This window comes from Martes martes, assembly GCF_963455335.1.
Source record: "Martes martes genome assembly, chromosome: 1".
In the NCBI taxonomy this organism is placed as follows: domain Eukaryota; kingdom Metazoa; phylum Chordata; class Mammalia; order Carnivora; family Mustelidae; genus Martes; species Martes martes.
Window position 1 is genome coordinate 162,114,673 of NC_137888.1, and position 14,189 is coordinate 162,128,861.

General features: G+C 52.5%; 1 protein-coding gene across 2 annotated transcripts in view; it reads right to left on the reverse strand.

Moving 5' to 3' along the window:
* The window catches only part of WNT7A (Wnt family member 7A), a gene marked incomplete at both ends in the record, with an annotated part of 57,676 nt that overhangs the window by 20,300 nt on the left and 23,187 nt on the right, over window positions 1–14,189 (reverse strand). The gene's annotated exons all lie outside the window — the stretch shown is intronic.

Sequence of the window (14,189 nt, forward strand, 5' to 3'; positions counted from 1 at the left end):
CATATAACCATTCATCCAACGACCCTTCCAAATACTATCCATCCATCCATCTACCCTTCTAAATACCCATCCATCCATCCATCCATCCTGTAGTATCTATCCACCTAATCATCTATCCGTTCATCCACATGACCATGTACCCACCCATCCCAACCAACTCCCAGATGATTAGACGTCTTGTCCTGGTGTCCCACAATCCCCTACATTCCCCTTTACCAAATCCAGCTCACGCCATCACGAACACATGCACTAGGTTCATCATTTCCCTCTGTTATTACAGTGTAAGAACCTTAAAAGCAGAAATTGTGTGTCTCATTTATTTCTGATTTTCAATGCCTAACACTTAGTGTTAGTGAAGGTTTCCCAAATGAGTATTTTTTTTCCCTTTCCCCTTATTTACTTGTTCTGCATTCCCTAACAGCCTGTGAGCTCCCTGATGGCAAGCACCACTTTCTTAGCCATTTGAGGGTCTCTAAAATCTTGCACTTGACACAAAAAAGATGCTGTAAATATTTAACAAATGAGTGAATGAGTGAATGTGCAGAAGAGAGGAATAAAGCAAGAGTATAGACTCTGGAGCCAGACTGTCTGGATCCAGATCCTGACTCTGTTTGTATTAGCTGTGTGACCTTGGGTGAGTCAATGAACTTCTCTGTGCTTCAGTGTCCTCATTCTATGAATGAGGCAGATAATAATACTCCTCACCTCACTGGGTTCTTACGAGATTTTTATGAGTTAATAGATATGGGGTACTTAGAATAGTGCCCAGAGTAAGGCAAAGGCTACCTAGGTGTTTAAAAATGAAATCACCATTTAAAGCTGGCCCATAGGAACAAATATCAATGGCACAGAGTCTTGAGTTTAAAAGGTGGGAAGGAAGTGTCTGTCTGAGCTTGCCCTGTTCCCACAGGAGGCCTGTTACAGCAAACACTTTTTTTCCAGCCACACTCAGATCATTTTGCAAACTACCAATATTATGCCAGGTGGTCATCAGGGCTATATAGAAAAATAACACAAGGAAGGGGACAGGAAATGGTGAGGCCGATGGGACAGCGGTTTCAAATAGGGTGGTCAGGAGAGGGCTCCTTAGGAAAGTAATATCTGAGCAAACACTTGAGAAGATAAAGAAGTGAATGTCTGGATGGGGAGCATTCCAGGCAGAAGAAACAGCAAATGCAAAGGCCCTGAGGTAGGGATAAATATATCCAGTATATTTAAGGAACAGTGTAGATGGAACACAGTGAGTGAAGAGGAAGTAGAGGGAAATGAGGTCAGAGGGTCACAGGGGCCCAGGTCATGAAGGGCCTTGTCAGACATTGTGAAGACCTGAGAATGTGTTGGGAGCCACTGTGAAGTTATGAGCAGAGGAAGGATGATTTCACTTATGCTTGAAAAGACTGCAGGGGACCAAGGTGAGGAGCAGGGAGACAAGCTAGGAGGCTGTGGTACTATTTCAGGGAAGAGGTGATGATGGCTTAGACCAGAGGATCAGGGATATAGTTTGTTAGAAGGGGGAAGATTCTGGATAGTTGTTGTAGGCAGAGCCAACCTTCTGGATGTGGGGTGTGAAAGAAAGAGTCAAGGACAAAGCCAAGCGTTTTGGCCTGGGCAATTGGAAGGATGGAGCGGCTGTTTCCTGAGCTGGGGGGTAAGAAAGCAGGAGCCTATTTATGGGAGCCAGATGAGCAGGGAGGTTTGGGACAGGTGGGGCTTCCCGCAGACATCCTGGAGTGGGGAGTGGGAGGCAGCTGGATGTGTGAGGCTGCAGCTGGGACGGGAAGTCTGGGCAGGAGACAGGATTGGGCAACTCTGCAGGTCCCAGAATGTGGCAAGACCTTGGGTACCTGTGTCATGGGTCCAGAAAGGACAGGAGCAGGGCCCTCTCTGGAGGTGGCTGCTTAGACATGACTGACAGACCCAGACGGACCGCCCCTCTCTTGGAGAGCCCAGGACCAGTGTGGCATGGCAATGGCTTGGTCCCCTTGCGACCTTTTCTGTTTGGTAAAGTGACAAATCCTGATGATCTCCCAGACATCTCCTTCTCCCCAGTCCTTTTAGCATGCTACTTGTCTGGCATGTGGGAAAAACAGAGCTTGACAGTTAGAAAGATCCTTAGGAATAGAATATAGGGATTAAAACCTTACTGTAGCTTTAAAATGACCACTATGGCTACTAATAATAACAATGTTCATAATAGTAGCTACTGTTTTCCCAGTCCTCATCATGCAGGAGAGCACGGGACCCAGCACTCTGTAGGCATGAGAACCTTCAGTCTGCACAATGGGTCTGGAAAGTACCAATCATTGCCTTTCTCCTGACAAAGAAACCAAGGCTCAGAGGAGGAGGACTGCCCAAGGTCATGCCACAAACAAGTTACAGAGCTGGGGGTTTCCTGCAGCTCTTTCCACAGCATGTCACTCCCATCTCTCAGCTCAGAACAAAAGGCCAAAATCCCTTCATGAGTCAAGAGCACAGTGTGGCTAGGAGCCCCCCCCCCCCGCCCAGGACCCTCAAAGCCCAGTAAAGAACAACGCCCCACCCTCACAGCAGACTGAGTGGTACCCAGCCAGACTCTCAGTTGCCTCATCTGCAAAATGGGCACAATTTCACCCCTCCCTTGGAGGCGCGTTCTGAGCCTTGGCCATCAATGTGTTAAAGAAAGGTTTTGTGAATTACAAAGTATGTTACAAATGTTATTGTTAAGGACACCTGGGTGGCTCAATCAGTTAAGCATCTGCCTTCCACTCAGGTCTTGATCTCAGGGTCCTGTGATTGAGCCCTGAGTCGGGCTCCCTGCTCAGCACACATATTTCATACATATATATATCACCACACATACATACATATATATACATACTATACACACACACACAATATGCACTATTGTGGGCTGAGCAGAGGCTTCATGGAATGCAAGCTACAAAAGCAGAGGGCTGGGAGGGAATCCTGACTCTAATGCTTCCCACCTGAGCAAACTCAGTGTACCACATAACCATTCTGTGCTTCAATTTTCCTCATCTGTAAAATGGGAGTGATCACATAGGTCCTACCCTACAAGGTCACTTGTATGAATGAGCCAGCACATGTTAGGCCTTGAGAGAGGTGCACAGAGCAGCTGAGTGCTGTTCTCCAACAGCCTGCACCCTCCTGGCCCAGAGCCTGGCCCCACCCCCCACTTCCCGGGGAGGGCCTGAGATGAGGTCACTCATTCCGACCCCTGGGATGACCCAGGAGCCTTAGCTGTTCAGGTTGCTGCCTGGAGCTCAGCTGTCCATCTGTGGAATGGAGTTCACAAGGATTCTTTCCCCAACCCCATTCCCCAGGGTTGTTAGGCCAGTGAAAAGGGTAGAGTTCTGTGAGCAGTGTTTACTACCTGCATCTCAAAGACACCCCGCAAGGCCAAGATTTAAAGAAGTCCCTCTGTCAGGCAAGGAGCCCCTTTGCAGGACACACTAGCACCTGGATTTCTCCTCAAAGGACATGCAAGTGTTCAGGACTAGGGAAAGTGACCTGCATGCTCCCCCACATCCCTAGCCCCCCTCCTCTTCTCTCCCTCTAGGACCATTCCTGCCCTTCCCCTCCCCGTCTTCCCCCCACCACCACTTGGCTCCCCCACCTCTCATCCCAGCAGATTTGATAACACCCAGGAGTCCCAGTTCCCCCTCCTGAGGACAAAGGCAGCAATTGTCCCTGGTGGGCGCCTTTTGACTAGGTCTCACCATGGTGAAATCGAGCCCCCGTGACTTCACCTCACTTGGGAGGCCTGTCAGGGCCCCCTTCTCACCTCAGGTCGGTTTCAAATGAGCCCCCTGGCTGAAGGGCCAGCAGCCACACCGGGAATTCCTTCCAAGAGAAATCAGATGGCCACTATTTGAGAACCCCTTGGGCTGGCTAGGGGCCAGGAGGTGAAAGGATTCGCTGCCACTGCTGCCAAGACCTTCCTGAGTCCCCTTAATAACAACGCCAGCGTCTGTGCCCACTGCCACCCTAAGCTGGCAGGTGCCGTCCAACGCACCTCCCTACAATGACGAACCGTCTACATGGAAGCCACGAGCCCCACACGGGTCCCAGCCCTCAAAGTGCAGACTGCAGGACTGAGTGTCTCTTTTTATTTGTTTGTAATTAGTTTCAATAGAAATAGCCTCACCTGGCCTTTGGCAACTGTAGCGGACAGCACAGTTTTAAGTACCCCGTGTCACTGAGAGCACTTACTGTATGCCAGGCGCCATGCTGGGCTCTGGGAGATGCCAAAGTGACCCCCACAACTGTCTGTGGGGGGTGAGGGGGATTTGGCAGAGGGAGACGATGTACCAATCCAGGCTGCCTTCACAGGCTGAGCAAGCCCAGAAACCCTGTTAAAACAGAAGGAACCCCAGGTCTCTGAGCAGGTGTGGGCATTCCTGGGCAAGGCCAGGTCTGGACGTCTCGTCCAGTGGCACCCTGAGCCCCCCACTATGACAGCCCAGATCTCCTTCCCACTGCGGAGGAACAATGTGAAGAATTCTCTTCACACAGCCAACTTCCCTCCCGGTCGGAAGTATCCTCTCCCGGGCAGAGGATGGTGGCCCAGGACTGGCCCAGGACCCGGTGCCCAGAGTGGGAGAGGATACACAGTGCCTGAGTCATCCACAGCTCCCAAACTACCAGACACTGGGGTCCTTTAGGGGCTAAGCGAGGACTGCAAGTTTCCCCAAAACAGGGGATCTGAGAATCTTAGAATCACGGGGTGTCAGAACTGGGTGTGAGGATAAATGCACCCAAGCCCAAGAACCCCAGAGGCTGGTGAGACAGTTCAGTGGTCAGGAATGGAGTCTGGAGCCACACGGCTTGGTTCAAATCTGAGGGGGAGCTCCTGCCAGCTGTGTGGCCCTGGGCAAGTTTCTTAACCTCTCTGTTTCTCCGTTTCTCCCTTTGTCAAATGGAGACAACAACAGAGAATGCCAACCTCATAAAACTGTTGCGGGAGTAAATGAGTACATGCATTTCAAGAGCTGATATTAGCATTATGCCTTTATTCTCCCCGCAAACACACACCTGCCCTTCTAACCTCTCTTTTTTTTTGGTAGCTAGTTCTTTCTCATCAGAGCTGAAACTGACATCTTCCCTTATTCCTCCACCATTTTCATGAGTCCTGGTCTTGCCTGCTACCCTATCACCATCACCCCTAGCCCATCTTTCATGATTGTGGGGGGTGGGGGTGGGAAATCACCCAGGCCAGAGTGTCCAGCCACTTCCTCTGGACATAGCCTGGGCTCCCTGTGTCTATTCCCAGGTCAGGGTTCGGAGGTGGTCTCTGCAGCTCACCTGGAACAAAGGGGGCTACTGAGCACCAGGCTCTGTGGAGCTGGGGACCCAGAGATGTTCACCCTGTATGGGCTCTGGCCCTGCTTCCCACCCTGTAGCCTCCTGATCTCCTTCCCTCCCTTCCCCGGCACCACCACAGCTATCACCAAGGCATCAGTGACTAGGTCCAGCTGGGACCTGCCCTTACTGTGTCATCAGAGAAAACTGGAAAAAACTCAGGCTTCAGGGGTATCCTCCACCCAGGGCCTGGGCTGGTGTTCCTCTCACTCATCCTTAGCAGCTTCTACTCCAGACCTATTCTGGTTCCTTCCTCTGGGCCTGTATACCCTAGACTGGTCATCCCAGGGAGTTGTCCCCAATGGACCACCCAGCTCCCACATCAGACCTCAGCCAGCCCAGCTCCCTGCTGGGCTGGTAGCCGGGACCAGGAGTGAGACAGAGCTGGAAGCCAGACCCCAGGGACACCTCTTACACCCTCCACTCTCCTGGCATGTGTATGGTCTTGGCAAGGGCTCTCTACATCTGTCTGTCTTCTATTAAATGGGCCCAAGGAAGAGTTTCAGTTCTAAAATGGTTCTAGAATTCTCTTCCACTGTCCTGAAGCCACCGTCCTCCAGAGAGCAGTAGGTAGGGTTGCCAGGTGGCGAGGCTGAGTGCATCGATACAGCCAAAAAAGTGAGCCTTGACCTCAAACCCACACCTTAAACCGAAGTTAACTCAAAAGGGACCAGAGAACCTTGAGGACGCTTTGCTCAGTGAAATAAGTCAGGCACAAAAGGACAAATACTGCATGATTCCACGCACGCAGTCAAATGCATAGAGACAGAAAGCAGGATGGTGGGTGCAGGGGAGGAGGAACAGGGAGTTAGTGTTTCATGGGGACAGAGTTTCAGTTTTTATGAAGATGAGAAAGTTCTGGAGATGGGCGGAGTGGGGATGGCGGAGCAACAAGACAACATATTTATACCACAAAATGTACATCTCAGAATAATTATGATGTTAAGTGTTAGATATATTTTACTGCAATTAAAAATAAATAAATTTGATGTGGCACCTGGGTGGCTCAGTCAGTTGAGCAGCCGACTCCTGATTTCGGTTCAGGTCATGATCTCAGGGTCCTGGGATTGAGCCCTGTGTTTGGCACAGAGCCTGCTTCCCTCCCTCTCCCTCTGCACCTCCCCCTGCTTATGTTCTTGCAAATAAATAAATAAATAAAATCTTAAAACACAAGTTAAAAAAAAGAAATAAACCTTTGTTGATTTAAAAATAACTAGTTATTAAAAAACTAATCACAGACTTTGATGGAAGATGGAAATCTATAAAAGCTTTTAGAAAAAAACATAGTGGAAAACCTTTGGGGGCCAGGAGTCAGCAAGTTCTTGGCCACTACCAAAAGCAGCACCCAGAAAAGGGAAAACTGATCAGCTGGGCCTGATCAAACCTTAAGACAAACTTGCCTGGAAAAGACCCTGGGATGAGGACGGATAGATAAGCTATACGCTGAAGAAAAAAAAAAAAATTGCAAACTATGTGTCTGACAAAAGCCTAGCATCTAGAATATATAAAGAAATCTCCAAATCAAATCCCACAATAGAGACATAAACACTGCCATTAGAAAATGGGCAGAAGACATGGACAGCCATCCCACCGAAGAGGATCTACAGACAGCAAATAAGCCCATGGAAGGCCATTCCGCATCATCGGCCATTAGGGAAATGTTCATGAAGACCGCAGTGTGATATTGCACACATCTACCAGAACGGCAAAAGCAAAAACCAGTGACAACACTCAGTGCTGGTGAAGATGCGGGGAAACTGGATCCCTCGTGCATTGCTGGTGGGAATGCACTTTCTTACAAAGCTCAACATACGACTACCGTACATCCCCTCAGTTGCACTCTGGTGCGTTTATCTCAGAGAAAGGGAACCTCGTGTTCCCCCAAAACTGATGCCCAGATGTTCAATGTGGTTTTGTTTGTAATAGACCTGAACTGGAAGCCACCCAGACGTCTTTTGATAGGTGAATGGTTATAAAGAGACTGGGGCACAGGCACACCATGGAATCAGTAATAGAAAGGAATGTACCGTGGGTAAACACAACACCTTGCATAGATGTGGAGGGAATAATGCTGAGTGAAAAAAGCCGATCCCGACAGGTTAGATACCGGAGGATTCCACTTATACGACATTCTTGAAATGATAAAATTGCAGGAACAGAGAACAGAAGAGAGATTGCTAGGGATGAGGACAGCATTATGGAGGGAGGGAAGTAGATATAGCTCAAAAAGGGTAGCACAGGAATTTCCGCGGCAAAAATGTTGTGTGTCATGACTGTACCAACATCAGTATTCTGGCTGTGATATTGTACTGTAGTTTTGCAAGCTGTTGGGAAAGCCAGGCAAAGGGACACTGGATCTTTCTGAGTTCTGACCCCTACATGTGTATTTATAATATGTCAACATCTGAAATTTAATTTAAAAATACAAGAAACCCAGAAAGATTTGAATTTGAGGTAAACAACAAAGAGCTTTTTAGTGTAAGTATGTCCCACATAATATTTGGGACATACTCATGCTAAAAAATAATTTGTCATCTTGAATTCAAATTTAACTGGGAGTCCTGTATCTGGCAATCTTACTCCTGGGAAATTCCCCAAGGTAAGAGCAGATACTTGTCATTTTACTCATTTCCTCAACAAATATTTCTGAGCTCTTACTATATGCCAGGCACTGTTTTAGGCACAGGGAATGCACCTGTGAACCTACATCATCCCTACCCAGGGACTGACACTGCAGTGGAAGAAGACAGGCAATAAACACATAATGAGCTGTGTAAATAAGATCATCTCATATGGTGGTGTGACATAGAAAATAAAGCAGGGGAGTGTACAAAGAGAGCTGAGGCAGATGTAGGGGAGGAAAGTCAGGGAGAGGGGGTCCCTGAGAAGGGGACATCTGAGCAGAGACCTGAAAGGAAAAGAAGGAGCTAGTTATGCAAAGATTGAGGGAAGAGCATTCCAGACAACAGAAAGAGCATGTGCAAAGGCCCTGGGGCAGGAATAAGACTGGCAAACTCCAGGAGTGTGTAGTTTCAGACAGAGTTGGTGTCCACTGGTCCTAAGAACCCTGTGTCTTCCCCTTCCCCACATGTCAGAGCTAGAAACCAAATTCCAGGAGGTCAAGATTTGTCTAAGGCCACCATTGGCCAATGGCCCTCAATTTTGGCTTGAAACCTTTCCATCTGGGAAGGTGAAAACCCACATCTGCACTTGGATCTGGGGCAGAAATGGAGGCCAGGGAGGCCCAAGGAGGTCTCCTCACAGCCTCACCTGGTCAGCTGGCTTCAGACCAGGCAGGACTTGGCTCCTCTGGCTCTCAGCGTGCCACCGCGGACCACTCTATCTGGTCAAATATGCAAGTGGCCCTCTGGATGGTGGAGAGGAGCATAGCTGAGTAAACCTTATCTGGGACCCGCCCCAGCTTCCAGGGGCCAAGTCCCCAGTGTCCCCTGACTCATAGGCCCGCCTGCAGTCAGGGCAGGGTGGGAATCCAGCTCCCAGGAGCACCCAGACCAGACGGGGCAGGGCAGGAAGGGACAAGACCGACCCCCTCCCTCCCTCCCATGAGCAAGAGGCTGGGCAGGGACTGGAAGGTGACTTCTCACTCCAGTGGAATTCCATCCCCCTGAGCTCACCTCCCTTGGAGCAAGCAGCACATTCCAGCAGGGCCAGCCCCGTCCCAGCTCGGCCCAGTCCCCAGGGCTGCCTCTCTGGGGCTCAGTCACCAGGCTCCCAGGAAGGGATTGCCGGGGGCCCCTCCCTCCCTCAAGGCCCCCAGAACTGCGGCAAGCTTCCCTTTGCACAGCAAGACCTCCGACAGCCTGCCCTGCCAGGTGCAATATTGTTGTGGAGGCTCTGAGAGGCGGGGCCTCTAGCCCCCTGGCTGGGGTTCCAGAGTTGGAATCCGGCAGAGGCTGGGCTTCTCTGTACCCCCACGGGGGGCATTCTACTCATGCAGGGGAATGCATCTAGAAAGGCCCACCCCTGGCTCTGCTTCCACCTCCATGACTGCTCTTTTGCTCCCCATAGTCCACTTGCCCAGTGCTCATTTCCCCAGGGCTGTGCCCAGCTCTCCTGCTTTCCCACTTGAATGCTCCCTCTGGGCAAGCCTACCAAACTCCAGGGCTTCTGTTACTGCCTCCTGCTGGTGGCTGCCTGGAAGTGGTTCCAGCCAAGACCTCTCTCCAGAATTAAGGTACAGGCATCCAGGATGCCCCTGGCTGCCCCCGTTTGCAGCCCACAGGGTCTCCTAGTCCCAAAGGAACCCTAATCAATTTCCCCTGAGACTGGCCTCCCCCTGCTCCAGGTCCTGACCCCAGTGAGAAGTGGCACCCACCCATATGTCCCAAACACAACTCAAAATGCGTCTTGTCTATTCTGCTTCCTAAATGGCTGTCCCTCCCCACTCCCCTGAGGCCCCCCGCTGGGTTTGGGCAGATCTTGGTGCCCTGCCCCCTTCACTCTGTTCTCCACTGTGTCCGGGAGAGGGTCAGAAATCTGCCCAGACACTCCCCGACCAAAGCCCCTTCGGGAACCTCCTGCAGGGGGAAGGAGAAGGTCTCACTCCTTGAACTGGCATTCAAGGCCCTGCATTTGGTCCTATCTCCCTGTACAGTCTCATCACCTATTACCCCTCTCTCCCAGACACACCGAGCACTCCACCAACTGCCCGCACTGCCTAAACTATCCTCCTCCTTCCCACCTGCCTTGTGAATAGGACTCCTACTTAGCCTTCAAAGCCCTGGTCAGGAGCCCCTTCTTCTTCCTAGAGGTCTCCAGACTAGCTCATCTCCCCAAAAGGCTGGAAAGAATTCACGCAAAGCCACAAATTCCACCACCCAAACATTTCAGCCCCATTCTCCCAACACCTCTCTCCCTCCCGGCCAAAGATCCTATGATTCCCAACTCCACCTGTGAGGATGTGGACCTAATATTCTACAACCCCAACCTGAACAGTCTGGGATTTCAACCCAGAAATATTATGGCCCTAAAATGCCAGTAGACAGAGACTGCAATTCTAATATCACCTTCCCGAAAGAGCTGTCAGGAACCACCCCCCACCCCCCTGATCTTCTCACCTGGCCACTCTCACTTGACCTTGCGGACCACACAGCTGCAGGAGATGATGCGGGGAGGAAAAGCCCTGCTGGCCTGCAGCACTGCTGCCACCTCCCTAGGCTCAGGGCCCACATCTGCAGGGGGGAGCGCCTGGCTCCTCCCGGGCTCACACCCAAGCTGGAAATCTGTAAGGGCCTCCCCTTAGATTTCCCATAGCCCCATAGCCTTTACCCTCCCTCATCTGTCAGGTGAGGCAGTGGACTGCCCCGGGTCCCCCCTCATGGGGCCTGCCACCGCCTCTGCCCCTTAGGACATGTACCCTTTCCCCGACTTCCTCCTCCTTTTCTCTCTCACTGCTGCCAACAAGCCCAGAGCCCGCAGTCGGGTTGAGTCTTGTCTTCTCACAGTAGGAGCAAGGGAGCCAGTGATAAACATATCTGCGATCCTTTCCAAGATGCTCAGCCAGGAGCGGCTGTGGGCTGGCCCCTTTCTCCTGTCGGCTCCCTACCTCTGCTGTGTGTGGGGCCCGTGGAAGCCTATTCCAGGGAAGGCCCCGTGGTGAGACCCCGTGCCTTTGAATTAATAGATTGCACACCGCCGGGACCCTGTGGCCATCTCCCCCTGGTGCCCTTACCTGGCCCTGCCCAGCACCTGGGGATTGGATGGCTCAGTGGAGGCCTCAGATAGGGAGGGGACCGAGAGCTGGTAGACACACTGAGCCTTCCTAACCCCCAGCTAAGTGGCTGTCCTTGCTTCTGACCCCTTGGATATGTGCCTGGGCCTCCAGGGTGCCCTGGAGCAGGGTGTGGGTCTGGCACCTGCAGGGCTAGGCTGGGAATTTGCCTTCCCATTGTGCTCTGCCTAAGTGGTATGGCCACTGCCCTGGGTGGCCTCCGTTTGTACCCCACAAATGGGCCGGACTGGTAGTAGTTCAGGCCTTTCCCTATGTATGCTGGGAAGTTCCGAATTCCACCTCCGTGCTCTGGAAAATACTTAGTGCCTGGGTGAACGGCTGTTCCAGAAAGGCAGCTCAAGTGTTCTCCCAAACCAGAGTTAGTAGGTATGGTGAGCATCCCTTCAGCTCTGTTTCCCTGAGCTGGGACAGTTACACCTGCTCAAAAACATCAAATTGGACCCAGCTCGCTCTCTTCCCAGACCCTGTTCCTCATCCTGTCCAAGGCCTCACTCTGCCTCCCCCGGAGTCAGTGCCTAGGACTTCTGCTCCTCCTCTGCTCCAGAACCTTCCATGGCTCACCAGTGACCATCAGGTACGCAACTATTCACTGCGTATATATGTGGAATGCCTTTGTATGCCAGGCTCTGGTGTGTAGCCATGCACAAGACACACAGGGTCTCTGTCCACATCAGGCTTATGGTCTAGGGAGAGGAGAAAGCCCCAGAACAAGGCAACCTCTGAGAAAAGGCTAGGAAGGAATCGAAAGGGAAGTTTCTCTGGGGAGAGGACATCTGAGCTGAAACTTGAACAGCAAGAAGAAAGCAGCCACAGGAAAAATCTGAGGGCAGAATGCAAGGCCCTCACTCCTTAGCTTGGCAAGTGACCTTGAGGCTCCTCGGCTGCTGTGACCCCTTCAGGGACCCACAGACTAGCCTCCCTGGGGCCCTGAACTGGCCCTAAGTCCCCACCTCTGGGCCTTTGGCCCCTAGATCCCCACACCAGACTTGGGTTATCTTCACCTCTCTTTTCTGCCTCACCCAACCCCACTCATTTTGGGGGCCCCCACCTCCAGGAAGCCCACTGAGGTTGGTTTCATGAACTCTGACAGCTCCCAGCATCGGCATCACCCCAGAGCTGCCTGGAACAGCAATCATGGCCATCACCCCTGTTGTAGTGGTGTGGCTTCTAGACCCCTCTCCCCTGTGACGTCACAGAGCCTTTCTTAACCCAGGCTAAGAACTCTCTCCTTTAGTTCTCCCAGGGGCCCAACCAGGTAGGCACAGGGAGAGGGAAGCCACTTGCCTTCCTTCCATCTGCCTTCGGGGAGTAAGAGCTGCTAGGGCAGGAGGGAGCCTGGGAGCTGTGACCTCAGCCCTAAGGAGTGATGTGACCACAGAAACAGGAAAGAATGAATAACTGAGAACCCTGGAGGGGTGTGCTGGCCCCAGGCAGGCGCTCCCGGCCATGGGACTGAATAGGCAGGACCTCACACTTTACTCCAGGACACCATCCTGGGGCGGGCCAGGTGAGCAGCTCTGCATGGGTGACTAACCACCGCAGCCTGGGCGGCTCTGACACACAGGATGTGGCGGGAGGCCGGAGAGGTGGAGGAGGGTGGGGGACTTGAAGACGGCAGGAAGGGCCAGCAGGCCTGTCTCCTTCCTCTGCATGCGAGGGGGGCTGCTTCCCTGCAGGTGTGCGGGCTACCCCCAACACCACTTGTCAGACACACTCCCTCGAACGTGGCACACGTTTGCACAATCTGTAATCCCACCCAACCTGGCAGAGGACTAAATATGTGCCAGGCCCTGGAGTAAGAGCTCTCCACCTCAGCCCCAAGGACACTCTGGCCAGCTCTGCTTCCTTGCCGTGAAGGAAGGAGTGACAGAGCCAGAGTGGGAACCCAGGGGGCTGCGGCAGCACGTGGCGAGCCTAGAAGGCCAGTTGGAGAGCCAGACGTGCTGGGTTCGGATTCTGGCTTGGCCCCTTAGCCATGGGAACCTCTGCGTGTTACTTCAAGACTCTGTGCCTCCAGGTCTTCACCTGTGAAACAGGGACAAGGACAAGGCCGTTCACAGGGACACCTTAAGGACTAAGTGAGCTGATACACATCTGGAGCCAGAAGGCAGCCCATTCCAAGGACGTGCTCTTGCAGAACAAGACTTGGGCCACGTCATCACCTGTCCCCAGAAATGAGCAGCTCGAGGCCTACACTCGGCTGGGAGAAGGAGGTGTCTGAGCCTCTGGCGATTTTTCTTTTCATCTTTTCTGTAGCTTTTAAGAGTCTGCTGGTGACTACCAGTTCTTAATGCCAACACTTAAAAACGAAGCAATTACACGTCAAGTCTGAGTCCGGCCACGGAGGACCGGCATTCCTGCAGGGCCCCAGCAGGTGGGAACCAAGCTGGAGTCTGGTAAAAGGGGCCTGGGTTCCCTGGTTCACCATAGTCTTATGCATGGTCTCCCTCACTCTCATCACTCCTGCTCCTGCCTGGCCCCCGTGGCCTATGGTGGTGCTCACACATGTCCTGTCCCTGCAGTGGCCCATCCCCCACCCGGGTGGCATGGAGCCCCCCTCCCTGTCTGCCCTGGTTCTCAGGCACTTCGCTATGGAGCTCCAACCAGTCCCCAGAGACTTTCCTCTCCCAGCACCTCTGGGGCCTGGGAGCTCCAGGGTGGGCTCCGAGTACCTTGGCCTTCACAGGCACTCCCAGAACCTGGTCCCAACCTCAGGCCTCTGTCCTGGAACACTGCCCACACCAGGCAGCACCAGCCTGGGTGCCCCGAGTCACCTGGTCAAGATACCTGTGCTTGAATACTTCTTGGGACGGGGAGCTCACTTTCTTGATATTTCAATCTGTTTCTCCATGGCCCTGACTTGTCCTAACACTGGCAGGACCTGCCTCTCTGTGACCTCAGTCCCCAGGGGCCCTCAATCCATACTCTGGGCCTGCAGACCCTTGTACTCTCTTGCCTTGGGACAGCCAGCTCCTCATGGGACAGGGTGTCCAGCCCCCTTTCTATTCCAGCCACCTCTGCTAGAAATACCCTGAAACATCCCTGACTCTCTTCTATAAAGAGCCCAGAATCCAGG